The sequence below is a fragment of the Erinaceus europaeus genome, chromosome 12 (genome assembly GCF_950295315.1).
Source record: "Erinaceus europaeus chromosome 12, mEriEur2.1, whole genome shotgun sequence".
Lineage (NCBI taxonomy): Eukaryota > Metazoa > Chordata > Mammalia > Eulipotyphla > Erinaceidae > Erinaceus > Erinaceus europaeus.
Genome location: NC_080173.1, coordinates 54,490,126 through 54,518,014, shown reverse-complemented (window position 1 = coordinate 54,518,014; position 27,889 = coordinate 54,490,126). Strand labels below are relative to the sequence as shown.

At 48.3% G+C, this 27,889-nt stretch overlaps 1 long non-coding RNA gene across 2 annotated transcripts in view; it reads left to right on the top strand.

Annotated features, from left to right (window-relative positions):
- LOC132541955 (uncharacterized) overlaps positions 1-6,652 on the top strand; it is a 66,254-nt gene extending 59,602 nt beyond the window's left edge. For both annotated transcript variants that reach the window (XR_009553066.1, XR_009553065.1), the window contains exons 2-3: positions 3,565-3,622; positions 5,933-6,652. This is a non-coding gene — a long non-coding RNA (uncharacterized LOC132541955). The remainder of the gene's footprint in view (positions 1-3,564; positions 3,623-5,932) is intronic.
- The last annotated feature ends 21,237 nt before the right edge of the window (positions 6,653-27,889 follow it).

Below are 27,889 nucleotides of genomic sequence, written 5' to 3'. Positions count from 1 at the left end.
GAGGAGAGGAGAGAAGAGGAGAGGAGAGGAGAGGAGAGGAGAGGAGAGGAGAGGAGAGGAGAGGAGAGGAGAGGAGAGGGAAGGAAAATACACACTGAAATATCTAGGAGTAAATGACCAGGATAGATGTAACTTACTCTCAGATGGTTTAGGGAAGGTATATATACTTTTAAAAAATGTTTATGGGAGTTGGGCGGTAGCACAGCAGGTTAAGTGCAGGTGGCGCAAAACTCAAGGACCAGCATAAGGATCCCAGTTTAAGCCCCCGGCTCCCTACCTGCAGGGGAGTCGCTTCACAGGTGGTGAAGCAGGTCTGCAGGTGTCTATCTTTCTCTCCCCCTCTCTGTCTTCCCCTCCTCTCTCCATTTCTCTCTGTCCTATCCAACAACGATGACATCAATAACAACAACAATAATAACTACAACAATAATAAAAGAAAACAAGGGCAACAAAAAGGGAATAAAAAAGTTTATTTATTGTGAGAAAGGAAGGAGGGAAAGAGACCAGAGCACTGCTCAGCTGTGGCAGATGGTGGTGCCATGTACTGAACCTGGAACCTCTGGGGTCTCAGGGAGACTATATACATTTTTTATATGTACAAATATACATATATAGAGAGAATGATAAAGCAAATGATATAAAATATTCACAAGAGGTTAATCTGAGTGAAAGATACATATACATGTATATTGGGTTGTTGGAAAAGACATGACGCATATTCGCATTTACATAGGAAAATACATCATGACTTCTCCAACATATATATTGCATTTTAGTACCTGTCTAAGTCTGAGATAGTTTTTAAGGAAAAAGTGAAAAGACTGGCTGATGGTCTGGCTCCAGCTTTCCTTCCCCCAGCCCTCACCCTGAATTGCTCAAGATTGTATCTTCCTCATTCATTCACTCCTGGAAACACATTGAATATGTGATGGTCTTCTGTCTTCTCATCTATGTCAACATTCACTCATTCAGCCATTCATTCATTCGAATATGAGTAAATAAACCTCACCACTCATGATGTATCCTCTAGGTAACCCTAGACATAGATGATCCCCCTCAAGGAGCCAATTTTGGTGAGTCTTAGTGTGCCTCTAAGTGAGTCTCTGGCCTATGCCTGGGTACTCCTGACTCCTAGACCTTGGTTCCTGTGGGGTGGGATGCGAGGTAGTGAGTCTAGTTGTTTAGAGCTGAAACCTGTCCACAGGGCTTGGCAGCCCTCTCCCTCTCTGCCCCTTCTCTCTAGAGGGCATAGTACATCCAAATTCTAGGCAATGACTGGATAGGGTTGTTTAACAGTCGGCCAAGGCCCTGGCTCCCTTTCCTTTCTTCTTTTTCCCACCCATCATCCTCTTCTGGTCACCTCTGGCCAAGGCACTGCCATGCTAGGCCTCCTGAGGTGACATCAGCAGGCTCCCCCCACGCACACATTCTCCACAACAGGCGACTTGAGCACCATCTCACCATCTCTTCTCCAGCACATCAAAGGCCCAGGCAACAGCTTCCCCCTCCTCCCAGCCCCAGGGGGGTTAATCAAAGCCTGGTGTGTATAAATGGCTGGGCTACAAGTAAATAAATAAATACTGGAACACGCTGGGCCTCCTGCCACTCATGGCTGCCCTACACCCTGGGCTGGGACTCAGGCACCAGGCCAACCCCTGATGAGGTCTTGGGGACCGCCTGGAGCTGAAGGTGTGTGCGAAGAGTTTCGTGTGGGCTGAACCCCAGCTTATCCTCTGCAGCATCAAAAAGACTGTGTGTTGAGTTGGGGGGGGTCAAGGGAGATTGTGTGTAGAAGCAGGTGCCCCCCCCCCCCCATCTTTCACAACTATAGAACATCCAACCTGATGCACAGGCCGTTCCGATCTCTCCTTCAGTGCCTGGGCTACAAAACCAGCCTACCTCTTCCAACAAGTCCAGATGACAATGTTTATAGATGGAGAAGAAAATGTAGGTGGTTATCAGAAGGGAGCCCAGGTGAGACCAGAACCTGCCTGTTTCCATAGCAGAAAGCCCTGAGGGGATGCATGGAGTGAGCCCATGCCGAAGAGGCTAGGAGGAAGAGTCAGCCTATATGAGAGGGAGCCCCCCACATACCCCTATAGAAAGGAAGCAGCTTTCCACTCCAGGTGTGTCAGTATTTATGGCAGGAGGGGGTCTGAGCCCACGGCTATTGGTCTTGACTTACCAGCTATGTGACTCTGACTCCATCACTTAACATCTCTGAATCTTGATGTGGCCATGTCTAAAACATGATTCCACCCTCATCCCCAGCACTGTCTCTCCCTCTGGGGAGCAGAAATGAATATGACCTAGATGAGCTGCTCTATATACTGAAGTGTGGTACTCCTGTGGCTAGTGGGACACTGCCTTCACTTGCTAAAGGAAGAAGAACACTTGGTGGGAAAGGGGTTCTCCTTGGATGTTTTTGACTCTTCCACAGGGTTGGGCACAAAATAGGCATTAAGTTTATGTCTGTATAAGCAAATTTTTTAGTGAATGAACAGGGACTGGGGAGGTGGTTTGAAGGTAAAGCGCATGTGTGAGACCCTGAGTTTCACAGTATCAAATGTAGGCGAGGAGCTCTGGTATCCCTCCTCCACAAATCATATATAATTAAAATAAGTAAATGAACAAAAGCTAGACCTTATTTCCTCAGTTCATTTTTTTAAGTAAGATTTATTTCCTGAGTGGGGTGGGGGAAGGAGAGGAGGGGGGGAATGAGAGAAGTAGGAAAGAAAGACAGAGGACCAGAGCACTGCTCATCTCAGGCATAAGATGGTGCCAGAGGTTGAACCTGTGGCCTTGAGGTATCAGGAATGTAGCTGGGACTCTATCTCTCTGCTTCTTCAGCTCACTTATTGCCTTACTCATTCAATTATTTATTTTTCTAATAAGTCTTTGCTAGGGCTTCAAGTCTGCATGACTCCAGCACTCCCAGTGAACTTTCTTTCTTTCTTTCTTTTTTTCAAAAAGAGGGTAAGAGACAGAGAGGGACAAAGGAACAGACAGAAAAGAGAGACACCACAGCACTGCTCCACCATGAAGCTTCCCTTTTGCATAGTGCTTCTATGTGGTGGCCAGGGCTCAAACCTGGGTCCCTGGATGTAGTATAAAGTGTGCACTCTCCAAAGTGAGCTGCCTTCCAGTTCCCTTTAGTCTCTAATACTTTTTAATCTGTATTTTTATGTCACCAGAGTTATCACTGGGGCTCATGCCTATGCAACTCTATGATTCCTGGTGGCCATTTCTTTTCTTTTCTTTCCCTTTTTCTTCTTTTCTCTTCTCTCCTCTTTCTTTCTTTCTCCCTTCCTTCCTTTCCTTTTCTATAGAGAGATCTCTCAAGACAGAAAATGGGGGAAGAGGAGAGACAGAGAGGAGAGACACAAAACTGCTCTACCACTAATGAAGCTATTCCCCTGCAGGAGGGGACTGGAGGCTTGAACTCAGGACCTCATGCAAGATAATGTGTGCTCTACAGAGTGAACCACCACCTCGCCCTCTTCGCCTTTTTCTTTTTTTAATTCAGAACATGTCACCCTCTCATCCTCATCCTTTTTTACTCAGAACCCCTTGAAGAATCCCATGAAAGCTGTGGATCTTAATCCTGGTGAAAAACACACAGGTAAACTTGAAGACAGTTTCTGGGGTTTCCATCCCCCATTTCTGGCACCTCAAACCTGGGCTCAGTGCAGGTTTGAGCATCCTCCTCCCACTGTGAAGCACATTCTTCACTCAGGAGCCCTATGTGTATGGTCTCCGGTTCTCCAACAGCCCTGCACCTGCAGGTGTTACTGTTCCCTTCTACAGATAAAGAAACTGAGGCCCAGAGACATGAAGCAACTTGTCGGGATCAACAGCAGGTTGTGCTGGAGCCAGGGTTTGCTCAACATGTCTGACTCCAAAGGGCTTCAAAGCCTAGTTTTTTTCCAGGTCTTGCGCCCTGGAAAAGTTTCTGTCTCTGGCCTTTGAGCACCCAGATGAGGCTCAACATGACAGCCCAGCCCTATTCTAGAGAGTGGGTGAGTGGGTGGCCCACAGGCTAGGGCAGAGGCAGGCTGACAAACAAAGAAAGCAAATTAGAATGGGAGCCCCATAGAGAAGCTTCTGGTGAGCTTCAGCACCATCCCTGTCATGTTGAGTCTCATCAGGGCGCTCAAAGGCCAGAGACAGAAACTTTTCCAGGGAGCAGAACCTGGAAAAAGAACAGGCTTTGAAGCCCTTTGGAGTCAGACATGTTGAGCAAACCCTGGCAGAGGGCGGGTGGGGGCAGAGCTGAGGCTGTGTGGAATGGGAGAGGATGTTCACTGGGAGAGATCCCCAGAGGCAGCACCCTGAGAGATACCACAGGCTTAGTGGCAGATCACCAAATGAAAGTGGACATCACACGAAAGTGGCAGGAATGGTTTGGTTTCCCAGTGTGTGTCTAAGTCATGTTTACAGGCCTGGGATGGAGCTTAACTATATAGTGTATGCTTTGCATATACAGAGTCCTGGGTTTAGTTCCTGGCTGCCCACCACCACCCCCAAAAAAGATACACTTACTGGGGGCTGCAAGGTAGCTCACCTGGTAGAATTTACTTGACCATGCAAGAGCACATCACCTCCCCCCTACCAATTCAAGTCCCCATCACCACATGGAAGCATTTGGACAAATTTCATAAGAAATCATAAATAAGAAAATACATCTTTTAAAAAGAGCTGTCACACTAGCACCATGTCATTAAAAACCTCTGTAACTGTTATGATTTAGAAAAAGTTTACAGCCCTTGGGAGACAGCATAATGGTTATGCAAAATACTTCCATGCCTGATGCTCTGAGATCCCAGGTTCAATACTCAGCCATGACAAGCCAGAGATGAGCAGTGCTCTAGTATCTCTCTCTCTTTAAAATAAAATAATTAAAAAAAAAAAAAAAAGAAACCTTTTACATTGAAGGTGGTTTATTTCCTGTGGCCAGCTCCATCAACAGTTTTTTTTTTTTAATTTTTTTATATTTACTTTTCCTTTTGTTGCCCTTGTTTTTTTGTTGTAGTTATTATTGTTGTTATTGATGTTGTCATTGTTGGATAGGTCAGAGAGAAATGGAGAGAGGAGGAGAAGACAGAGAGGGGGAAAGAAAGATAGACACCTGCAGACCTGCTTCACCACCTGTGAAGTGACTCTCCTGCAGGTGGGGAGCCGGAGGCTTGAACCAGATCCTTATACCAGTCCTTGTGCTTTGAGCCACATGTGCTTAACCCGCTGCACTACCGCCGACTCCCAGTTTTTTTTTTTTTTTTTTTAATCAGAGCAAGACTCTGCTCTGGTTTAGGGTGGTGCTAGAGATGAATCAAGAACCTCACAGCCTCAGGTGTGAGAGTCTCTGCATAGTCCTGCTGTCTTCCAGCCCTCCATCACTGGTCTCACCCTGTCTTCTGGACAACTTGCTGCAGCCTCTGCAACAGGTCTTACTGCTCAGTCTTGTACTCCACTCTTCTGGAGACAGAAGTGGATCTTTTCCTTAAGTCTTGTGGACTCTTCTCCCTTCAAAATGTTCTCCTGCAGCCCCCTCACCTCTCTCAGTCTTCATGGAATTAGGGAGCTGGGACGTGCTCTGAACTAAGCATGCACTTAAGGGACTGTTGTGGCTGGTTTGATCTTCTATCCAGACCACTGAAACTTTCTCTATATCAGCAACAAGGCGAGTTTGCTCTCTTAGAATGTGTGTTCATGAGTGTCCCATTTACATTCTTTTTATTGTTTTTCATTAATTTATTATTTTTTTATTTGACAGGGCAGAGAGAAATTGAGAGGGGAATGGGAAGGTAGAGAAATTGAGAGGGGAAAGGGTAGGTAGACAGAGAAATGGGGAGAGGATATGAACAGAATATTCGCCATAGAAGAAATCCTTAATCAACAATTTGTTTGGCTTTATGTATTAACTCTTTTTCAGCCACCAGATTCCAGATGCTAACATGATGCCAACCGGACTTCCCTGGACAGACGACCCCACTAATATGTCTTGGAGCTCTGATTCCCCAGAACCCCACCCCACTAGGGAAAGAGAGAGGCAGGCTAGGAGTATGGATCGACCTGTCAACACCCATGTTCAGCAGGGAAGCAATTTCAGAAGCCAGACCTTCCACCTTCTGCACCCCATGGTGACCCTGGGTCCATGGGTCACCACGGGGTTAAAGAACAGGAGAGCTATCAGGAGAAGGGATTGGATACGGAGCTCTGGTAGTGGGAATTATACCCCTTCTACCCTATGGTCTTGTCAGGGTTTCCATTTTATAAATAAATTAATTAAAATAAAATAAAAGTAAAAAAAAAAAAGAGAGATCCAAAAGGCCAACAAACACATGAAAAAAAATGCTACAAGTCATTGATTGTCAGAAAAATGCAAATACAGACTATAATGAGATACCACTTTACTCCTGTGAGAATGTCACACATCAGAAAAGGTAACAGCAACAAATGCTAGAGAGGTTGTGGGGACAAAGGAACCCTCCTGCACTGCTGGTGGGAATGCAAATTAGTCTAACCCCTGTGGAGAGCAGTCTGGAGAATTCTCAGAAGGCGAGAAATGGACCTACCCTATGACCCTGCAGTTCCTCTCCTGGGGATATATTCTAAGGAAACAAACACACCCATCCAAACAGATTTGTGTATACCTATGTTCATAGCAGCACAATTTGTAATAGCCAAAACCTGGAAGCAACGCAGGTGTCTGACAACAGATGAGTGGCTGAGCAAGTTGTGATATATATATATACAATGGAAGACTACTCAGCTACTAAAAAAGGTGAATTCACCTTCTTTACCCCATCTTGGATGGAACTTGAAAAAAAAATCATGTTAAGTAAAATAAGTCAGAAACAAAATGATGATTATGGGATGATCTTACTCATAGACAGAAGTTGAAAAACAAGATCAGAAGGGAACACACTAAGCAGAACTAGGACTGGAGTTGGTGTATTGCACCAAAGTAAAAGATCTGGGTGTGAGGGTGGATTTCAGGTCCTGGAACAAGATGGCAGAGGAGGACCTAGTGGGGGTTACATTATTATGTAGAAATGTTATGCATGTACAAACTATTGTATTTTACTATAAACCAATAATCCCCCAATAAAGAAATTAAAGTAAATAATTTTCTTAGAGAGAGAGAGAGAAAGATAGATACCTGTATACCTGTAGCTCTGCTTCCTTACTTGTGAAGCTTTCCCCCTGCAGGTAGGAGTCAAGGGATTACACCTAGGTTCTCGCACCTAGTAAGGTGTGCACTACCCATTGACCTGGGTGTCGCATTTAAAAAAAAATTTTTTTATTTGGGAGTCGGGTGGTAGTGCAGTGGGTTAAGCGCATGTGGCACAAAGAACAAGGTCTGGCGTAAGGATCCTGCTTTGAGCCCCCGGCTCCCCACCTGCAGGAGAGTCGCTTCACAAGTGGTGAAGCAGGTCTGCAGGTGTCTGTCTTTCTCTCCCCCTCTCTGTCTTCCCCTCCTCTCTCCATTTCTCTCTGTCCTATCCAACAACAATGATATCAGTAGCAACAACAATAAAAAAACAAGGGCAACAAAAGGGAATTAATAAATATTTTTAATTTTTTATTTATAAAAGGTGTCAAATTTTTAACTTCCTTCAAGATTTGTTTCTTAAAAAAAGATTTGTTTCTTTTGGCTGTGGAGACAGCATAATGGTTATGCAAAGAGACTTTGTTGCCTGATGCTCTGAGATTCCAGGTTCAATACCCAACACCACAATAATAAGCAGGGCTGAGCACTGCTCCTGACTTGTGTGTTCTCTCTCTCTCTCTCTCTTTCTCTCTCTCTCACTCTCTCATTAAAACAAAAAAATTTTAAAGAGTGGTCCAGGAGGTGGTACAATAAATAAAGTGTTGAACTTTCAAGCATGAGGTCCCAAGTTTGATCCCTGGCAGCACATGTACCAGAATGATGTCTGGTTCTTTCTCTCTCTCTTCCTATCTTTCTCATTAATAAATAAATAAAATCTTTTTAAAATATATTTATTTATTTATTCCCTTTTGTTGCCCTTGTTGTAGTTATTATTTTTGTTATTTATGTCGTCGTTGTTGGATAGGACAGAGAGAAATGGAGAGAGGAAGGGAAGACAGAGAGGGGGAGAGAAAGATAGACACCTGCAGACCTGCTTCACCGCCTGTGAAGCGACTCCCCTGCAGGTGGGGAGCCGGGACTTGAACCGGGATCCTTATGCTGGTCCTTGCACTTGGCGCCACGTGCGCTTAACCTGCTGCGCTACCGCCTGACTCCCTAAATAAAATCTTTAAAAAAAAAATTTTAAGGAATTGTTTTGTTGCACTCACCACTTGGTTAGCAGGCATAAGAGGCCTACCTTGGCAATGAATAGACCTTCTTTGTTGAGCTTGATCAATTGTAGGAGGAGAGAGAGAACCAGAGCATCACTCTGGTACATGCAATGCTAGGGATTGAACTCAAGATCTCATAATTGAGAGTCCAGCACTTTATCTGCTGTGCCACTTCCCAAGATGCATTTCTAGCCATCGCCCCCTCCCCCAAAATGAGAGGCATGCATTCATTGAACAGGCCATTGTGAGATTTCCAGTGGTCTAATTTCAATATTGTGTGAGTATAGAGACTCAAAGAAAGGAAGGGGGGGTGAGGAAGGGCTGGGAGGTGGAGCAGGTAAAGTTCACACCTTTATCAATCAAGCTTACCTTCTTTGCTGGTGAACCATTCATGTCACAGAGCACTGTTATCCATATCATATATTGATTAAAAGAAAAAAAGCAAAGGGGCCAGGTGCTGGTGCACCTGGTTAAGCACACACATTACACTGTGCAAGGACCCAGGTTCAAGACCCTGCTCCCCGCTGCAGGGGGAAAGCTTCAAAAATGGTGAAGAAGGGCTACAGGTGTCTCTCTGTCTCTCTTACTCTCTTTTTTTTTTAAAAAAATATTTATTTTATTTATTTATTCCCTTTTGTTGCCCTTGTTGTTTTATTGTTGTAGTTATTATTGTTGTTGTCATTGTTGGATAGGACAGAGAGAAATGGAGAGAGGAGGGGAAGACAGAGAGGAGGAGAGAAAGATAGACACCTGCAGACCTGCTTCACCGCCTGTGAAGCAACTCCCCTGCAGGTGGGGAGCCGGGGTTCGAACCAGGATCCTTATGCCGGTCCTTGTGCTTTGCACCACCTGCGCTTAACCAGCTGCGCTACAGCCCGACTCCCTCTCTTACTCTCTATCTCCACCTCCCCTCTCAATTTCTCTCTGTCTCTATCCAATGATAAATAAATTAAAAATAAATAATAAAAATAAACTTTGAAAAATAAAAAAACGAAAAACCAATCTGGGGACTGGTAAAATAGCTCACTTAGTGTAATTACTGCTTTGCCATGTGCAAAGCCCAGGTTTGAGCCTGGCACCCACCACGTTGAAACAAGCTTAGTTGCTGTGGTCTCTTTCATTCTGTCTGAATATATATATATATATATATGGAGAGAGAGAAAGAGAGAGAGAGAGCCTGGTATGTTGTGGGTAACGACCACAATGTGACACAGAGACTCAATGTGAGCACATGCTGCAGGGAAGTGGCATTTCTAGACCTGCTCAGTATAGGGATGCCACAAACTCCTATTGCTCAGAAATGAAGTATCTGCAAAGTGCAATAAAGTGAAGCACAGTAAGGAAGTGTGTGCCAGCAACTCAGAACATACCGACCCTGTATGAAGCTCTCCTGTGTGCCCAGGACTGTGCTAAGTCATCAAGCACTTTGTCTAGCCCAGTCCTCCCAGTCTTGGAAGTAGGGAAGAACTATTGTTGACCTCAGTTTATAGATAGAAGTAGATCACTTAGGGGAGGGAAGATGGCACATTGGATTGGAACCACTGACCACCACGTAGAAGCACTGCACAGGGGAAGGAGTGGTGGAGCAGAGTGGTGTTGTGATAGTTTTCCTTCTCTCTCCCCAGCCGATGTCTCACCCTCAAAAGAAGGAAGGAAGGAAGGAAGGAAGGAAGGAAGGAAGGAAGGAAGGAAGGAAGGAAGGAAGGGAGGGAGGAAGGAAGGAAGGAAGGGAGGGAGGAAGGGAGGGAGGGAGGAAGGGAGGGAGGGAGGCTCAAAAAAGTTTTAAAAAAGGAAGGAAGGAAGGAGGCAAGGAGGGGATGACCCACTGGGAACAGTGGGATCATGCAGGTTCAAAGTCTCAGTTAAAAAAAACTGGCAGCAAAAAAAAAAAAAGAAGAAGAAGAAGAAAGAAAGAAGGGAAAAAGGGAGGGAAACAGGGAGGGAAAGAAAGAAGCCACTTACTCAAGGTCAGCCAGCTAGCAGATGGCAGCTCTGATCATAGAGCAGGTATGCAAAGAAAAAAAAACTCTGTCAGATAAGTGGGTGAAGAGATGGATGGACAACTGGATAGCTGGATGGATAGACATACAAGTGAACCTGGGTCTTTCAGATTCCTAAGTTTAGCTCTTTATTTCCCTCTAATTATGCCAGGTAGAGAGGAAAAGATGACTGCTAGAACTTTCCAGTGACCTCAAAGGAGGGACATCTGGTTTCCTTACCCCACTTCACTCTGAATGAAATCCAAAGTTATTGCCACAGTCCTCCAGGCCCTATGCGGCAGGGTTCCAGACCCAGTGCCTACCAGTCTCCAACCATCCATTCTACTTTTGGCTCCTTGCTGTTCTTTCCACAAGGTAAACTCCCTACCCAGTGCCTTTGTACTTACAACTCCCTCTGCTTGGGCACCTCCTGCCCCCCCCTACACACACACACACACACACACACACACACACACCTATCATTTGAACTCTCCTCAGATGCCACCTCCCCAGAAAGGCTGCCTGAACTCCCTATCCAAATTGTCACCTGTCCAACTCAGGCTCCCTTACCTATTTTAGGTTTCCTTTTTCTTTCTTTTGATATTTATTTATTATTGGATAGAGACAGACAGAACTTCAGAGGGGGGAGAGGGAGAGATATAGAAAGAGAGAGAGGCAGAGAGTTACCTACAACAGTGGTTTATCACTCATGTAGCTTTTCCCATGCAAGTGGGGAGTGGGAGCTTGAACCTGAGACTTTGTACATTATGATGGTGTGTGTACTTACCCAACTGTCCTCACCTATTTTAGGTTTTTTCCTAAACATTTATAACCAAAACACATTGTGTTTATTTGTCTGCCTCACTCTTGCTCAGGAATAGAAATTCTATGAAGGGCTGCATGGTGACACACCTGGTTCAATGCATACATTACCATGCTCAAGGACACAAGTTCAAATTACTAGTCCCTGCCTGCAGGAGGAAAGCTTCACAAGTGGTCAAGCAGTGGTGCGGATGTCTCTCTCTCTTCCTTTCTTTCTTTCTTTCTCTCTTTCTTTCTTTCTTTCTTTCTTCTTTTCTTTCTTTCTTCCTTTCTTTCTTTCTTCCTTTCTTTCTTTCTTCCTTTCTTTCTTTCTTCCTTTCTTTCTTTCTTTCTTCCTTTCTTTCTTTCTTCCTTTCTTTCTCTTTTTTAATATTTTTTATCAGACAGCCTCAGACTCTCCTCCCCCCTGGAGGCCATGGATTCCCTGGTTCTGCTTCCTTAGACCCCGCAGATCTGACTTGCAACCAATCTCTGATACTGGTGGAAACTCTTGCAGTGGACTTTCAAAATGCAGCAGACCATAAAAATGCAAAGAAGGGAGTCGGGCTGTAGCGCAGTGGGTTAAGCGCAGGTGGCGCAAAGCGCAAGGACCAGCATAAGGATCCTAGTTCAAGCCCCCAGCTCCCTACCGGCAGGGGAGTGACTTCACAGGCGGTGAACCAGGTCTGCAGGTGTCTGTCTTTCTCTCCCCCTCTCTGTCTCCTCTCCTCTCTCCATTTCTCTCTGTCCTATCCAACAACAGCTACAACAAGGGCAGCAAAAGGGAATAAATGAATATTTTTAAAAACTTAAAAAAAAAGAAAATGCAAAGAAAAGGCTTTGCCAGAAGCTCAACAGCCTGAATGAGCAGACCAGCTGGAGAAATAGCTTAATGGTTTTGTCAATGACTTGCTAAGCCTGAAGCTCTGTGCTCCCAGGTTCAATCCCCAGCACCACCATCATCCAAAGCTGAACAGGGGTCTGGTAAAATAAACAAACAAACATGAACATAATCCCAGAAAGGTTTTATTATTATTACTATTATTATGATTACTACTACTACTGTCATTAATACTATATATTTATGGGAGGTGGGCGGTAGTGCAGCAGGTTGAGCGCACATGGTGCAAAGCACAAGGACTGGTGCAAGGACCGGCGTAAGGATCCTGGTTCGAGCCCCCAGCTCCCCACCTGCAGGGGAGTCACTTCACAGGCAGTGAAGCAGGTCTGCAAGAGTCTATCTTTCTCTCCCCCCTCTGTCTTTCCCTCCTCTCTCCATTTCTTTCTGTCCTATCTAATAACAACATCAGTAACAACAACAATAACTACAACAACAATTAAAAAACAAGGAAAATAAATAAATAAATATAAAAAAAGAAATAAAGTAAATATTTAAAACAATACTATATATATTTACAAGTTTATTTGCTTTCGTTATCTATATTCCACATATTAAGAAATCACCTGGAGGTTGTATTTCACCTCCTAATTCCGCCTACCATCATCACCTCCACTTCCACCCATTTTTTCCCAGGAAGGTGTGATGTTATCTTCTCTAATGGTGTGGAATTCTTTTTTTTCCTTATTTATTTTATTTATTTTTTCCTTTATTGGGGGATTAATGTTCTACATTCAATAGTAAATATGATAGTTTGTACATGCATAACATTTCACAGTTTTCCACATAACAATACAAGCCTCACTAGGTCCTCTGTCATCCTTTTCCAGGACCTGTACCCACCCCACCAACCTCAGAGTATTTTACTTTGGTGTAATACACCAACTCCAGTCCAAGTTATGCTTACTGTTTTCTCTTCTGATCTTGTTTTTTCAACCTCTGCCTGTGAATGAGATCATCCCATATTCATCTTTCTGTTTCTGACTTATTTCACTTAACAGGAACCTAAGGAACACAACACACCCATCCAAACAGATTTGTGTATGCCCATGTCCATAGCAGCACAATTTGTAATAGCCAAAACCTGGAAGAAACCCAGGTGTCCAACAACAGATGAGTGACTGAGCAAGTTGTGATATATATACACAATGGAATACTACTCAGGTGTTAAAAATGGTGAATTTGCCATTTTCAGCTCATCTTGGATGGAGCTTGAAGAAATTAGTTAGGTGTCTCTCTATCACCACCCCACCTCTCCGTTTATCTCTGTCCTATTAAATAAAGAAAGAAATTTTTTTAAGATCTGTGAAAACAAGAGCTTTAGTTCACAGCTGTTGTCCCCTCACCAAGAACAATGCTTCATATAGAGTCCACAGCAACAAATATTTGGTGCACAGATGACAGACTCTCCGGCTGGTCCTAACAGGCAGGGCAGAGCCTGCTCATGGGCACTGCAGGATTTAAAGGCATGTAGAATTCCTGTGAGAAATAGCTCCTCCTCCAGGTAGCCTATCTGAATTTATACCTCCTTCAACAGAAACTCAAAACCCTTAGTGTAGAATGCTTTTTGCTGTATCCTCTGGGACACAGTGCCTCCCTTGCTTCTGCCCCCTCTCCATCCCCCCCATCCCTGTGATCTTTCCAGGTGAGGAGAGGGAGGAGGAAAGCCAGGCTCTGGGGTGCCCCTGGCCAGCCTAGTGCAATGGTGTACTAGCCAGGAGGCAGGAGGCGGTGCCCCCAGGCTTAAGGCGTGAATGGGGCAGGAGGCAGATGAAAGACAGCCAGCCCACTGGCCTAACGTACAAAGGGGAGCAGGTGTGAGGAGCCTTGGGGGCTGTGGAGAGCAGAAATTGGATCTGAACTGGGGATCAGTTTCACTTGCAACATGCAGGCTTCCATTAGCTGTCTTTGGTTGTCACTCAAGCTTTGGGGACAAAGCTTGGGTTGGAGGGGAAGGAGGGGCTGGGGGGGGGCACTCTTTAATATGGGGTGGAGTAGGGGGTCAGTCTCCAGTAGCTTCTGCACAAGACCAACAGGAGCTATGAGAAGATGGTCCAAGACTGTCGTTTTCCAGCCAGGACCAAGGAAGCCTCTTCTCTCCTGAGTGAGGTGACTCATTGAGGCTGCACAACTGCTTATGAAGATGAAAACTGAATCTGGGAACTAAGGGTCAGGGCTCAGGGGCTGATCTTTGACTAGCTTTTCCTCCAGGGCCTATCCATGTGCCAGTGTTTAGAAAATCTCACCTGGGCAGCAAGGGAATGCTGGGTTTGGCTGGCACCTGGAGAGGAAGGGGCAGATCTAGGGCAAGGGCTAGGCAGAGTGAAACCCAACCCAGCTGTCCCAGGTAGGCAGGGCTGTGCCAACCTGAGCAGATGCCTAATTCCAAAGAGTGGTATCAGGCAGAGGGGATACCTTGTTCTGGTAGAACTGCCCGAGACCCTCCTGTAACAGCTACAGCCCAGGCTAGGGGGTGGGGGTGAGCTGTGAGTCTGTGGTCTGGGTGGAGGTCAGAAGAAGGGGGCTGGCCAGGAAGGAGGTCAGGGACAGAGAAGGAGGAGGAGGACAAAGCTGGCCTGTGTGGCACCTGGGACATTCCCAGTCTCTGCCCTGTCCCTCCCTGATCCTGCTCTGGACAGGGTGGGAACAATGCTCCTATTGAGACCCACGCCCCCAGGGATAACATCTCTGAGTCCCCTGGGACAGGAGCCAAGCAGGTGAGCCTAGAGGGGGCTGGCAGTCAGCTCTGCAGCTAGGAAGGCAGGGCTTTGGGGACAGAGCCAGGAATCTGGAGAGCAGAGGTTCCCCCCTCCCGGCCCACCCCACACACACACACACAGACCCCAAACAAGAAGGCAAAGCAGAAGAGAATGGGAGTCAGGTGCCTGGAATGAGCAGAGGATGGATCCCTTCTTTGCTCTGAGAGGAAGCACTGGGCTACTCAAGACCCACTCCCAATCTCAGGAGCTTCCTGTGTGGGAAGAAGGTCCTGCAGAGGAGGCCAACTCCCAGGAAAGCTGCTGGGAGAAAGCAGGTGGAAGACCTAGAGCGCCTGACCTTGGCTTATCTTACAAGTAACAATCTGTTCTTGAAATAACTTTTTGTGTCAGAAACGGAAATGACTCATCACCTGGTTAGGGTGCCTTCTGAATTCCTAGTCAAAAAGACTTCACCCTGTGATGGGATGGGGGTGGTCGTTTGCACCTGGTTGAGCACACATGTTACAAGGTGTAAGGACTTGGCTTCAAGCCCCCGGTCCCCACCTGCACTGCACAGAGAAAACTTCACAAGTGGCAAATCAGTGCTCCAAGTGTCTCTCTGTCTCTCTCCCACTTCCCTCTTGACTTCTGTCTATATCCAATAAATAAATTATAAAGGGCCTGTGAAATAGCTCACTTGGGTAGCGTGCTGCTTTGCCATGTGCATGACCCAGGTTTGAGCTCAACCCTCATTGCTTTGAAAGAAGCTTTGATACTATCGTCTCTCTCACAGTCTCTCTGCCACTTTGTCTCTGTCTCTAGCTTTTAAAAATATACTCCAAACAAAATAAGATTATGCAGGGGTCTGGGTGATAGCTCACCTTCTTCTCTGTCTCTCTCTCTCTTTCTGTCTTTTATTCTCTATCCTAAAAGAGAGAGAGTAAGGAAGTCAGGCAGTAGTACAGCGGGTTAAGCACATGTGGCACAAAGCGCAAGGACCGGCGTAAGGATCCCAGTTTGAGGTGCTGGCTCCCTACCTGCAAGGGAGTCGCTTCACAGGTGGTGAAGCCTGTCTGCAGGTGTCTGTCTTTCTCTCCTCCTCTCTGTCTTCCCCTCCTCTCTCCGTTTCTCTCTGTCCTATCTAACAACGACGACATCTATAACAACAACAATAACTACAACAACAATAAAAAAAAGTACATCAGAAGTGGTGGAGTCACAAAATCTCAGAGAAGCCCTGATGGCAGAGAAAAATAAAATTAAATAATCAAGCAAGAATAAAATTAAACAAGAAGTTACATTTGCTGCTATTTGTAACTTCATTCCTGCAGTGGGCATCCTTCCCAGCTGGGTGGCTCAGGGCTGAGGGCTGCTGAGGATTTCTACTGAGTCACAAGAGCAAATGGGCATCCTGGAGGCTATTCCAGCACCACCACCACCCCAGGTGGCCCAGCAGGAGATGAGCCTCTGGGAGTTCAGTCACTCTGCTCTGAAGCAGGGACAGAAACCATAAAATCCTGACCTTGTAGGCTTGCTGATGCTGGCTCCCCATGGGACTAAGGGGCCTTGCAGCTGTCGACCCTGGCCCAGAACAATGCCCAGAACAGTGTCCTGAACCAGAATCATGGTTCAGAATGTGACACCAGTGGGGTATGGGTGAAAACATTTTTTCTTCACCAGCACTTTACAGCTCTGAGTTGGTTGTTTTTTGTTTGTTTGTTTCAGACAGAGATAAAGAAACACAGAGGCCAGGCTGGAGCCTAGGTTGTGTGCATGACAGAGCAGGCGGGCTATCCAGGTGAGTGATCTTGCAGGTTTCTTTTATGACCTGTTTGTTTATTCACTTATTCGAGAGGAGCAGAGGAAACAGAGAACCAGAGCATCACTCTGGCACATGCTATGCCGGGGACTGGACTCAGGACCTCATACTTGAAGGTCTAATACTTAATCAATTGTGCCACCTCCCTGGAAGTTTTAGTTTTAATTTCTATTTATTTTTTGTGGCACTGGGGCCTAAGCCATACAAAATTCCAGTGCTCTAGGACAGACTCACTTTTTTATTTCAGATAGAGGACTAGGATGGCAGAGAGAGAGATAGAGAGGAGATTAAACACCTCAGCATTATTCCATCATTCCTGGAATCTCCCCTGGTGCCATCCATGGTACTCTCATGTGGTACTGAAGCTCAAACCTAGGTCCTGTTACATGATAAGATGTATGCTCTACTGAATAAGTGATCTCCTTTTCCTGGGTGAAAGTTTTGCTTTTTTAAATATTTGATTTATTTATTAATGAGAATGATAGGAGGAGAGAGAAAGAGCCAGACATCACACCAGTACAAGTGCTGTGGGGGTTGAACTCAGGACCTCATGCTTGAGGGTTCAGTGCTTTATCCATTGTGCTACCTCCCGGATCACAGTTTTGCTTCTTTTTTAAAAAATTATTATTATTTTTCTTTTTTTTTATTGAGAGGGTTAATGCATCTCCCCCTCCCCTCAGTTTCTCTCTGTTTATACCCAATAAAAAAATAGAAAAAATAAATTTAAAAAAATATTTATTTATTTACTTATGAGAGAATCCAAACACCATGCTAGGGATCAAACTTGGGACCCTATATTTGTAAGTCAAGATCTTTAGCCACTCTGCTATCTCCCAGGTCACAAATAAAAGTGTTTACAGCATTAAAACTTGAGGCCATAGAACACATACTTCACAGGTCCAAACCCCACTGCCACAAATACAAAGCATTCAAAGTGATTTCAGCCCTCCTAACAGTCCAGCACCATGAAGGAAGACTCAGGACCTGCCCATAGGAAGCAGGTCAGTGGGATCAGTCACAAGGGCAAGCACAATTTTCCAGGACCCAAGGGAAAGCAGAGACTCTAGGCGAGGACCCAGGAGAGTCAAAGGGGGTAGGGATGGACACTGAGATGCCCGAGAAATTCTGACAAGCAATGCCAAGTAGACAAGCAGTCAGTCCACTGATTCAGTCACTCACTGGTTTCTTCAACTGCTGGTTTCCACTTGCTGCACCCCCACGAAATGCTGTGGGTGGAACACATGCGTAGATGTGGTTCTGTCCTCAGAAAATCTTCAAGGAAGCTCCACAACTGCCTTGGTGTACCAACTAGAGCCTCTATCAAGATGGTAGTCTCTCAGACTAAACAGAGAGTTGGAACTCCCTAAGTGAACTTGTTGGCAAGGACCCAGGACACTGAAGGTGCAGCAGATGTGAGAGTGAGGACTTGGGGCTCACTTGGAGACTTGGAGAGGGTTTGAAAAGTAGTCACAAGAGTTTGGTTAATTTTTTTTATTATTTTTCTTTTGCAGGCAATAGGGAGTTGTGGAAGGCTTGTGAGCAAGGTTAAGTGCACACTTACAGCAAGGCCCTTCAGAGAGAGCCGTGTTTACAATGAAGAGTCCAGAATGGAGGTAGAGAGGCTGAGAAAGAGGGATGTGAGGTCTGCATGGGCCTGTTTCAAGCAGAGACAAGGTTTGAGTTGCAGATGGCAGGGATAGAGATGGAAGAAGCTGGTAAAACAGTTGAGGAGAAGTTGAAAGACCTCACAACATTTCCAGTCATGGGGACGCTCATCCCATGTAGGGCTCCTTCCTGAAATAGCTGCTCATAACCTCAATGAAGGGAAGCTTCCAAACTGTCTGACTGTCGGACAGTTCAAGCTTTTGGGGAAAGGGCCTCTGTACGTCATGTTCAAGCAAGTAAGTACAAAGTGTGCAGATGGATGGACTAACACAGAGCATATGAGAGTTAAAAATCTGTTCTCTCCATCCCTCATGCCCAACCAAACTCCAGCCCTTATCCTCCCTTCTCCAATTCCCAACGTGGAGCACTGCTCCAAGAGCACTACTCTGGTTTATGTTGGTGCTGGGGATTGAATTTGGGATGTCAGAGCCTCAGGCATGGGAGTCTTTTTGCATAATCATTAGACTATCTCCCAGACTCCCAAGACCCGATCTCTCCTACCCTCTCTTCCAGGAAGCCTGCCATTACCTCCCCACTGTCTTCCTGGCTTCCCTGCTCTGACCACTTGGACTGGATGCCTCTCTTGGAGGACCAAGAGGATCCTGTCCCCTGTCACTCATATACAGCCTTGTCTCCAGCAGCCTGCAGGAGGTGGATAGGGGCAGAGGACATGACTAACTGTGGCCGTCCCTGGTCACCATTATGGTCATGAGCATGCACTGCAGGTGTGTGGATGTGTTGGTGGAAGGGGTGGCAGTCTTTAATGCTCACACAGAATGCCTTCCTCCCCTAGTCTTTAGCCTCAAATTCCTTCCACTGGGCTCTGCTGGGACCTCAGGTAAAGGCCTCTACTCTTACACTAGATGCAGCTGGAAAAGGGGCCCCTACCAGCAGCCCTCAACCATAGGAGCTGGTGGCACAGAACATCAGCCTGACTAGGACTTGGCAGACTCCACATAAAAACACTTGGAAACCTGTGAGGAATTTTTATCCTCCTGAGGGTGGGAGTGAGAAGAAGGGATGTGACCTGGAAGCCATCCATCCACCTCTCAGGAACCCAGGGCCTGAACAAGCAGGAAATGTAGACACCTTCCCCCCACCCTAAATCAACCATGTCCTTTTTATGGACTTGGTTGCCTGCATTTCCTGGCCTCCTTTTTGAAATGCCCCTCTCTTGATGCTCCAGCTAATTATACTAACAGTGACATCTACAATGTGCCAGGCACTGCTCCAGACACTACAGACTGCTTACAACTCAATTCTTTCTTTTTTTTTTTAATTTCTTTATTAGGGAATTAATGTTTTACATTTGACAGTAAATACAATAGTTTGTACATGCAGAACATTTCCCAGTTTTTCATATAAAATACAACCCCCACTAGGTCCTCTGTGATCCTTTTTGGACCTGTATTCACACACACACACACACACACACACACACACACACCAGAGTCTTTTACTTTGGTGCAATATGCCAATTCCAGTTCAGGTCCAACTCAATTCTTTCATTAGCCCTCAGAGCCAGCCATTCTCAGGTTCAACAATAAGACACAGAGAAGTGAAGTGATTTCCCCAGGACCCCACAACAAGCACTTGGAAGAATGGTTTGTATCCTCACATACTTTTTAAATACTTGGGACTACAAAAGCCATTTCTTTCTGATTCTGGATGGAGCCAAAACTCCAGTGTGTGACAGGGCTGAGCACAGGGGCTGACCATCCAGGCCTCCTGGGGCTAGGGAAGAGGCTCCCTCTCTCAGAGGCAGAACCCCAGAGCAATCTTTCCTAAGAAGCAGAAGGGGGTCAGAACCCAGTTAGGGGAGATGGAAAAGCTTTTCACCTTCAGCAACTGAATCACTGAAGGAAGTGGTGGAGAGACAACCAAAGAGTCTTGCCTTCACTGCCTATAGTTGTGTGATTTGATCAAGTCACTTTACCTCACCAAGTCTTGGTTTCCTCATCTGTAAAATAGAAAGTAGTGGACCCTATGGGGGACTGTCAAGAGAACTAAGCATGCTTGTATGGTGGGTGTGGTGTAGGACTCTATAATCTTACAATTTTGCAAGCCATTAGCCACTAATTTAAAAAGTGACAACCAAATATTTTTTTAAAGTCATGACATACAAAAAACAATAATACAAGAAAAAGAGAGCTAAGTGTACCAAATGGTTTTTTTATATTTATTTATTTTCCCTTTTGTTTCCCTTGTTGTTATTATTTTTAAATTTTTATTTATTCCCTTTTGTTGCCCTTGTTGTTTTATTATTATAGTTATTGTTGATGTCGTTGTTGGATGTTGTTGTTATTGATGTAGTTGTTGTTAGATAGGACAGAGACAAATTGAGAGAGGAGGGGAAGACAGAGAGGGGGAGAGAAAGATAGACACCTGCAGAAGTGCTTCACTGCCTGTGAAGCAATGCCCTTGCAGGTAGGGAGCCGGGGCTTGAACCGGTATCCTTATGCTGGTCCTTGTACTTTGTGCCACATGCGCTTAACCTGCTGCACTACCGCCCGACTCCCTAGTGTACCAACTATTAAAAAGTCTATCCCAGTGCCTGATACATAGTGGACTCTCTACTAACTAACCAGCAAAAATCAACAAGAACTTGGCAGTGGGCAGTGGGCTTGCACAGGATTTGCTGAGGCCCCTGAGTGCCTTGCTATCCTCCATGCTGTCACAGAGGAACCCAGTCAAGACCATGGCTCCTTCCTGAAGCTTGGGCTCCTCCATAGGCAAAGGGTCTGGAAGTGGAGGCAGAATGCACCTACTGGGCACAGACTATGTAACTAGAAAAGAGCCAGACTCATGACTAGAGCAGCTGGCCTCAGTCTTTGGGCAAATGGCTGTACCTGATGGAGCTTTAGGTAACTCCTTCATAGAATAAAAGTGTTTTCACTAGCCTGAAGGCTGGCCCTCAAGAAACGGTTCTTTCCTTTCTTCTTGTTGCACAGTTTCTACATAGCAGTGCCTGTGAGGGGATGGGAGGTGTCCATACCTTTGAGGGAATGAGGAGAAGAGAAGGAGCCTCCGCTGGGAGAAGAGCAGATGTTTTCCTCCACATGTCTGCTGTTAATCAGTCCCAGGGGAGATAAGCAGGTCTCCCCCAGGGATGTTGGCCTACGGATGACTGCAAGTGGCTGCAGCCTGGAGCAAGGACTGAGGTGTGTGTGTGTGTGTGTGTGTGTGTGTGTGTGTGTGTGTGTGTGTGTGTGTGTGTGTGTGTGTTGGGGTGGGATGGGGTGGGGTGGGGTGGGGGTAGGGGGCTGCAGCCTTTCTCAGAGAGCCGAGAGTGATGGCCCTACTTGGCCCTTGGGATCTGACTCCTCAGACACTGGCCTGTAGGCTGGAGGAGAGAAGAATGCAGTCAGATCTGCCTCCTGTCTGCTTCCTCTGACCCCCTCCCATCCACTATTCTCACTTCACTTCAAGGGGCTGTCCTGGAGAGGTCATAGCCCCTAACCGTGATGAAACACCCTCTTATTTTCCTCCAGGAAGCTTTCCTAGACCCAGAAAGGGACAGATGACTATTGTCTTCTTAGTTCCCCAGCTACCAGCTATTTCTCTACCAAAGGTGCTGAATCATGATTTGGACTTGATGACTCACTGAATCCCCAACCCTATGGAGAGCAAGGTGTTAGGGTCACAAAAGCTGCCTTCAAATAGACTCTGAGGTCAGATGAACCTGGGCTGGGCTGTGTGTTCAGCCTGTGTGTTCAGCTTGCTCCTTCCCATCCTGCTCAGCCTGGTGGGCTGCCCATAAGAGATGGGCTTGAGAAAGATTCATTTATCATCTGAGGGATGTGTGGTATGTGCAGGAGCCAATCTGGGCTCTGAGAAGGTAGGAACATGGACAAGGGAGGGCTGGGGTGGGCAAGGTCCTCAGAGAACATCTGGTGGGGGCCTTGGTCTGGGTGGGGATCTGGCTGCTTACACAGTGTGGTGTTGTGAGGACCAAAGCCTCAATTTACCCCACCCCTCAAAACGTGCTTAGTCACCCCTACTACCAGACTTACAGGGAGAAGGCTGAGGAAGGAGAAATTGGCCAGGTGAGATGCTTTCAGTTCTTCCAAAGGAAAAAATATGACTAAGGATAAGTGTCCACCCCTCCCCAGGACCATATATGTGTAGACAGAGTTCTACCTTCCACCTGCCTCCCCACACCCAAGGGAAACCTGGGCCTCTGTCCCCAGGAAGGGTCATGGCCAGGGATCCTAGGCTTGCAGTCAGGAGACTCCTTTAGTCCCAGTAGGTCTTCAGAAATAGGGGGTAGTTTGGGGGCAGCTAGCTCTAACCAGTTAGGTCCCCTTAATGGTCACTACCCCATTTCTGGTGACCGTTGGCATCTTTGCCCTGTGCCCAGCTGGCAAGCGCATGAGGCATAGCACGGAGGTGAGGGAACCAGTCTAGGTGGTTCTATCAGCTGCTCCAGTCAGGGGAGGAGATGAGAAGGGGCAGGTTGAGGCTGTGAGCCTCCCTGCCCAGCCTGGGCCCCAAAGCCCCCTTGTGGCTCTCATGCCATTTGCCAGATCAAAGCCCTCTTTGAGGCACTCTGGAGGAGGGACTGGGGCCCAGAGAAGGTGTCAGTGATGGGGTGAAGATTGGGAAGGAACTCCATCTGACAGCCCCACCCCTCCATGGTGGAAACACCTGCTCCAGCCTCCCCCTTGGCCTCACCTCTTGTTTCTTTCCTTCCCAGGTCTGCTCCCCAGCCTCCTCTTGGGGGAATCCTTGCAAACCCCTCTTCCCTCTGGCCAAGCTGAATGTTCCTCCCTGATACCATGTGTGTGAGTGCCAGGCCACCCTACCCCCACAAGAAAAGCCTGGCACCGAGGGGCTTGCCCTCCATATCTGGCTTGCCCGCTGGGGACCTCCAGAGAGCAGGGCAGAAATGTGTGGGTCTATGGATGTGGACATGTCCCTGGGCACTGGGCCTGGCAAACAACTTTTGAGGCGGTGCTGGAAGCAAGGAAACAACACAACCAAGATCCTGCACCTGGTGCCCAGAGCCCAGGGACCAGCCCAGAATCAGAAAGGGGCCACAGGGAGCACCCACTCTCCCTAGGGGGGAACAGGCACAGCCCCACCCACCATACCTTCCCAGGAGACATGCCACCTGCAAGGGACCAAACAGCCCCTCTCCCAATGCTGCTGCCTCACCTTCTCCAGCACCCCAACCCCAAGAGGCCGTGGGAGCCCTCTTCTCTTCCCAGTATTGTTCCCTTTATTCCGTTCTAGCCCTGTTTCCTGTTTCCCAGTCCTCCAGGAAGTCCACCTGGTTTCTCATGTTTGTACTACTGGCTGCTTAACTCCTCTTCCCACCCCATCCACAGCACCAACACGTCTGGATACTTGCAGGGAGATACTTGCAGCTTTTCACAGTGTTCGTGACACTATCTCATCTATCAGCTCAACTCATCTTTAAAATAGCTGAGAAGCCAACAGAGTTAAACCTTTACATCTTTAAGGATGTAAACGTTTATAGAACCCAGAGAGAGGAGTTCATTTGTGCAAGTTCACAGAGCCTGTTAGAGGAGGCTCAAGCTCTGATTCTCTGTACGTCTTAATCCTGGAGGACCTCCTGGAAGTGTGTGCCAGAGAGAGGAGGGAGGGACCCAGGTGGACAGGGGACAAGGGACCGGGTGGCTGGGCAGCGTGGGAACAGGTTGGGAGCAGCGGCTGAGCCAGAGCTTGGGGAGGGGGCGCCGCGCTCACCGCAAGGTTCCGCCCCCCGGCGGGTGCAAACAATGGGGTCCCTGTGCCGGCCACCTCCTCCCGGAGCTCCCCGGGCCGAACCCGCCCCCTCTCCCCAAAGCTGCTTTCAATTTAAACGCCTCCAACCAGCGGGCGCTGCCCTGGGGGGCGCGACCGCAGCGCCGAGCGCCCCTGTAATTTCCGCGGGGAGCTGACCGGCTCAAACACTGCCCCGCGGAGCCCCGACCGCAGGCCCCGAGACCGGAGACGGCGCCCAGACACCCTTGCCCCGGTCGTGGGAGCGCCGCCGGGGCGGCCTCTTCTGTGCCCGGCCTCCCCACTGCCTCCTCCAGGCAGCCCGCCGCCCTCAGGCCGCCTGCCGTGCTCGCCCCAAGTCGCCGCTGCCTGCGGTCCCCTTCACCTCTAAAAGCCCTCGTAGGTCCCTTTGCGGGAGAAGGGAGACCAGGTCAGGGCGCCCGCTCTGTCTGTCCACTGTGCCCTCCCACCCCCAGACTAGAGGACAAAAACTGCTTCTCGAGGCGCACGAGGTGAGACTTTGGGGTACTGCCTTGCCCCACCAGGATGGGAGATCGCTGATGGAGGAGCTGGGGTTTACCTAAGAGACTAAGGGGCCAATGGAAGAGCTTAGAGACAGTTTCTACGTTATTTATGACATGATATAGTCGTATGTTGCTTACCCCAAGGAATAGGAAGGCAGGCTGTCACCCTGCAGCCCTCAGTGACACACACCCAGGTGGCATAAACCAACCACACACCCCAGCTCTATGGTGTAGCCCACTCTGGTAACTGTCCTCTATGTGGTGTTCCCTTGACTAAGCATTATTAAGCAGTTGGTGACTATAATTGTTCCTCCAAAGATGGAGCTCTGGGCTCCCGAGCAAGGAGGCAGTCCCACCTTTCTTCTCTTTCTCTTCACCTGGCTTCCAGTCTTCTACCCCCAGAACAGTCCAGAAGGAAGAGTAAGGCTGGTAAAATAGATCACCTGGATAGTGTACTTGCTTGGCCATGTCCGCAGCCCAGGCTCAGGGCCTGGCTCCTACTGCACTGAAGGAAGCTTCTGGGCTGTGGTGTCTTTCTCTTCCTCTCTTTCTCTGTACCTCTATCTGAAAAAGTAAGCCCAGAGCCGTGAAGCCCCAGTAATAACAGAGAAAAAAAGAAAAAAAAAAAGCAATGCTTACCCAAATGCTGTCCCTCCTCCCGTCCCTCCCTCCAGAAGCCTTCTCAGAAAGAGTCTAGGGTAGATGAGTGACCCGAGCTTGGCTTGGCCTGCTAAGGAAGGGTCCTGTCCCTAGGGTACAGAGGACTCCTGCCTCTTGGTCTCCTGAGAAGGCCAGCATGAACTGCCCCAGAAGAATGGCTGATAGGACTCTGTCTGACAGACCCCCAGCTGGGCACTAGAGGGATATTCTGAGTAATGGTAGGGATACCCCCTAGATGGTTCCAGGTAGGGTCTGAGTGGTGATGGAGCACATGCCCTGCTGAAACTGTTCTGTTCCTTGTTCCCCTCTGCCTCAGAGCTGTGTCCCCCTGGACTTTCCCAGGAGGCATATGGGTGAATTGTCCAAAGGGCTCTACTTGTGGGGGTCACTACTAATCTCCATCCAGTCTGTATAGATGAAATTCATTTGGAATTTTTCAGATCAGGAAGAGTGTGTGTGTGTGTGTGTGTGTGTGTGTGTGTGTGTGTGGCTTTGAGGAAAGAGCTCAGCTGGGGGCCCTGGTGGCTTGTCCTGAGTGGCTCTGCTCCACCTCGTCCCCTTCCCCCAAGTCCCAAACACCCTCTCTTTCCAGCCTGGCTGTTGTGGTAAAGCTAATCAGAAGTAATTATGGGGGAAGGAGGAATCCTGAGAGGGACCCCACAGAGACCACCTCATCCGCCCTGGCCCAGCCCTGGTGGCCCTGGCCCCCAGGGCCTAGGCCTGGCTCAGCCCAGCCTGGTGAGGGTGAACCCCTACCCTCCATGCTACCCGCATTGTTCTCCCCTATCCCTACCACAGGTAAAGCTTACACATCTGGATTGGCCTCCACCTCTCCCGGATGGTTGCACCCTGATTCATTTACCCCACATTTACTGGCATGGAGGTGGGCTGGCCCCCATCCTTCTGAGCTGCTCAAGAACCTGGGTCAGTGCAGGACTACAGTGGGAAAAGCATAGACCCCTTCTTAGATCACAAGCTGCTTCAGGGAGGATTCCCTCCCTTGCTCCAAAGGAATCCCATCTATATAGGGGCCAGCACCACTTGACCCCTCCATCCAGAGAGCCCACTCCCCTGCTCAGGGCCATCTTGATGGTACATCTTGAAAAGCTCCCCTCCATTATCTCCCCAGGGTTCAATCCCTTAAGCAGGGTGAGCCCTCAGAGCTGGAATGGGAAGCTTGTTCTGTCTTCTCCCATGCCAGGAGACTGAGACCCAAATGAGGTGAGGACAGTGCAGTCAGAGGTGAGCAAACCAAAATCAGGTCTGGGACTTTCTGAGGGACCCTACCTGACACCACACCTCAAGGCAGTCAGGAACACAGAGGAGCAAACCATGGTGTCAGTACCAGTAACAAGGGTCCAGAGCCTGGGTGGGGAGGTGAGAAGAAGCAGAGGGACTTGGAGCTCAGAGCTCTTGAGAGAGACTCTAGTTTGCCCCTGTCCCTTGATGTCCAGAGGAAAACAGGCCCCCCATGCCTGAGAGATTTCCAAGCATAAAGGAGGTCAGTGCCTCTCCCCCCACTCCCCAACCCCCCCCCCCGCCCCGGAGGTGCCAAGGTGATAATTAGGCTTGTGTGTGTGTGTGGGGGGGGTGTCCTGGAAGGGTGGGGGTGGGGTGGCCATTATCCCGGAGCTGAGCTGGGCAGAGGAGCTGTGTGGTCTGGGCAAATGGGTGGTTTGTAGGTGGTCTGGGGAATGAATGAGTGAGTGTTTGGGAGGGAAGCTAGTGGGGAGGGAGGAGAGGGGGGGCGCAGTCATCCGGGGAGCAGTTGGCAGTCTCTCTCTCCTGGTGCACTGGTCTGGGTCCCTTCCTTTATGCTGAAACTTCCGCAAGGAGAGGTCTCTGAAGCACAGGAATCTTCAGAATTATGACCGGCAGTGGGACGCCCAAGCTGCCACCAGGGTTAGCTTTCTGCTCACACTAGGGCTCAGTCAACCTCAGAAAGGGGAGAGGGGTGTTCCTGTGCAGAGTCCTGGCATGTTCAGGTGACTGTCCCACCTTGCCTCTATGCTCCCACTCCCACCCCATGTCTGAGCCCTGTCACCATAGAAAAAAATTCCTTCTTGGGCTGAGGATGTTTTGATTGAATCTCAAACCCATGGGCACCGCTAGCCACAATCTACAAGTCAGCCTCTTCCTCTCCCCCTAGGTGCCCCCCACCTCCCTAGCTCAACAAGGCAGGCTGCCAAGGCCACTCGTGTTGGTGACTTTATCACCTGAGCCTTGTTTTCCCCACGAGTGCAGGGGGTGGAGAGAGCACTTAACTACCTTCACAAAATAAGCCAGCCCAGGTCTGGTGCCTGAGGAAGGGCGGCCGTGGCAGTGACTAATGCCCCATAAGATGCCCCTCGTGTATGCAGGCCAGGTCTCCTCCCAGGAATCATTCCCTAGAACTCAGGACCTGGCCCATGACCCCTGGCAGTGGGACCAGGACTGTGGCAGGCAGGAGGTGGGGTGAGCAGGTCACAGGGAGGGGCTGGGCTGGGGTGGCTGGGACTGTCCAGCGGCATCCTGCCTGGGCCCTGGGCACATTCCTCCTCCCCCGCCTTCCCCACCTGCTGGCTGCCAGTACTGGCACTCTCTTGGACACTGTGAAGCTCCTCAAGGCATTCTCAGGGGACAGGGAAGGACAAAGCAAGCAGGCCCACCTGGACAGCCTAATGGGGCCATCATGGAGGGGCTGAACATCTGGATGCTGGTTCGGTCTTGCGTAGTTCACTCTGGAGTTGTGCTCTCTGCAGGTGTTAGAGTTCCACTCTCAGAATAAGGGGGAGAAAGTGCCAGGCAGTGGT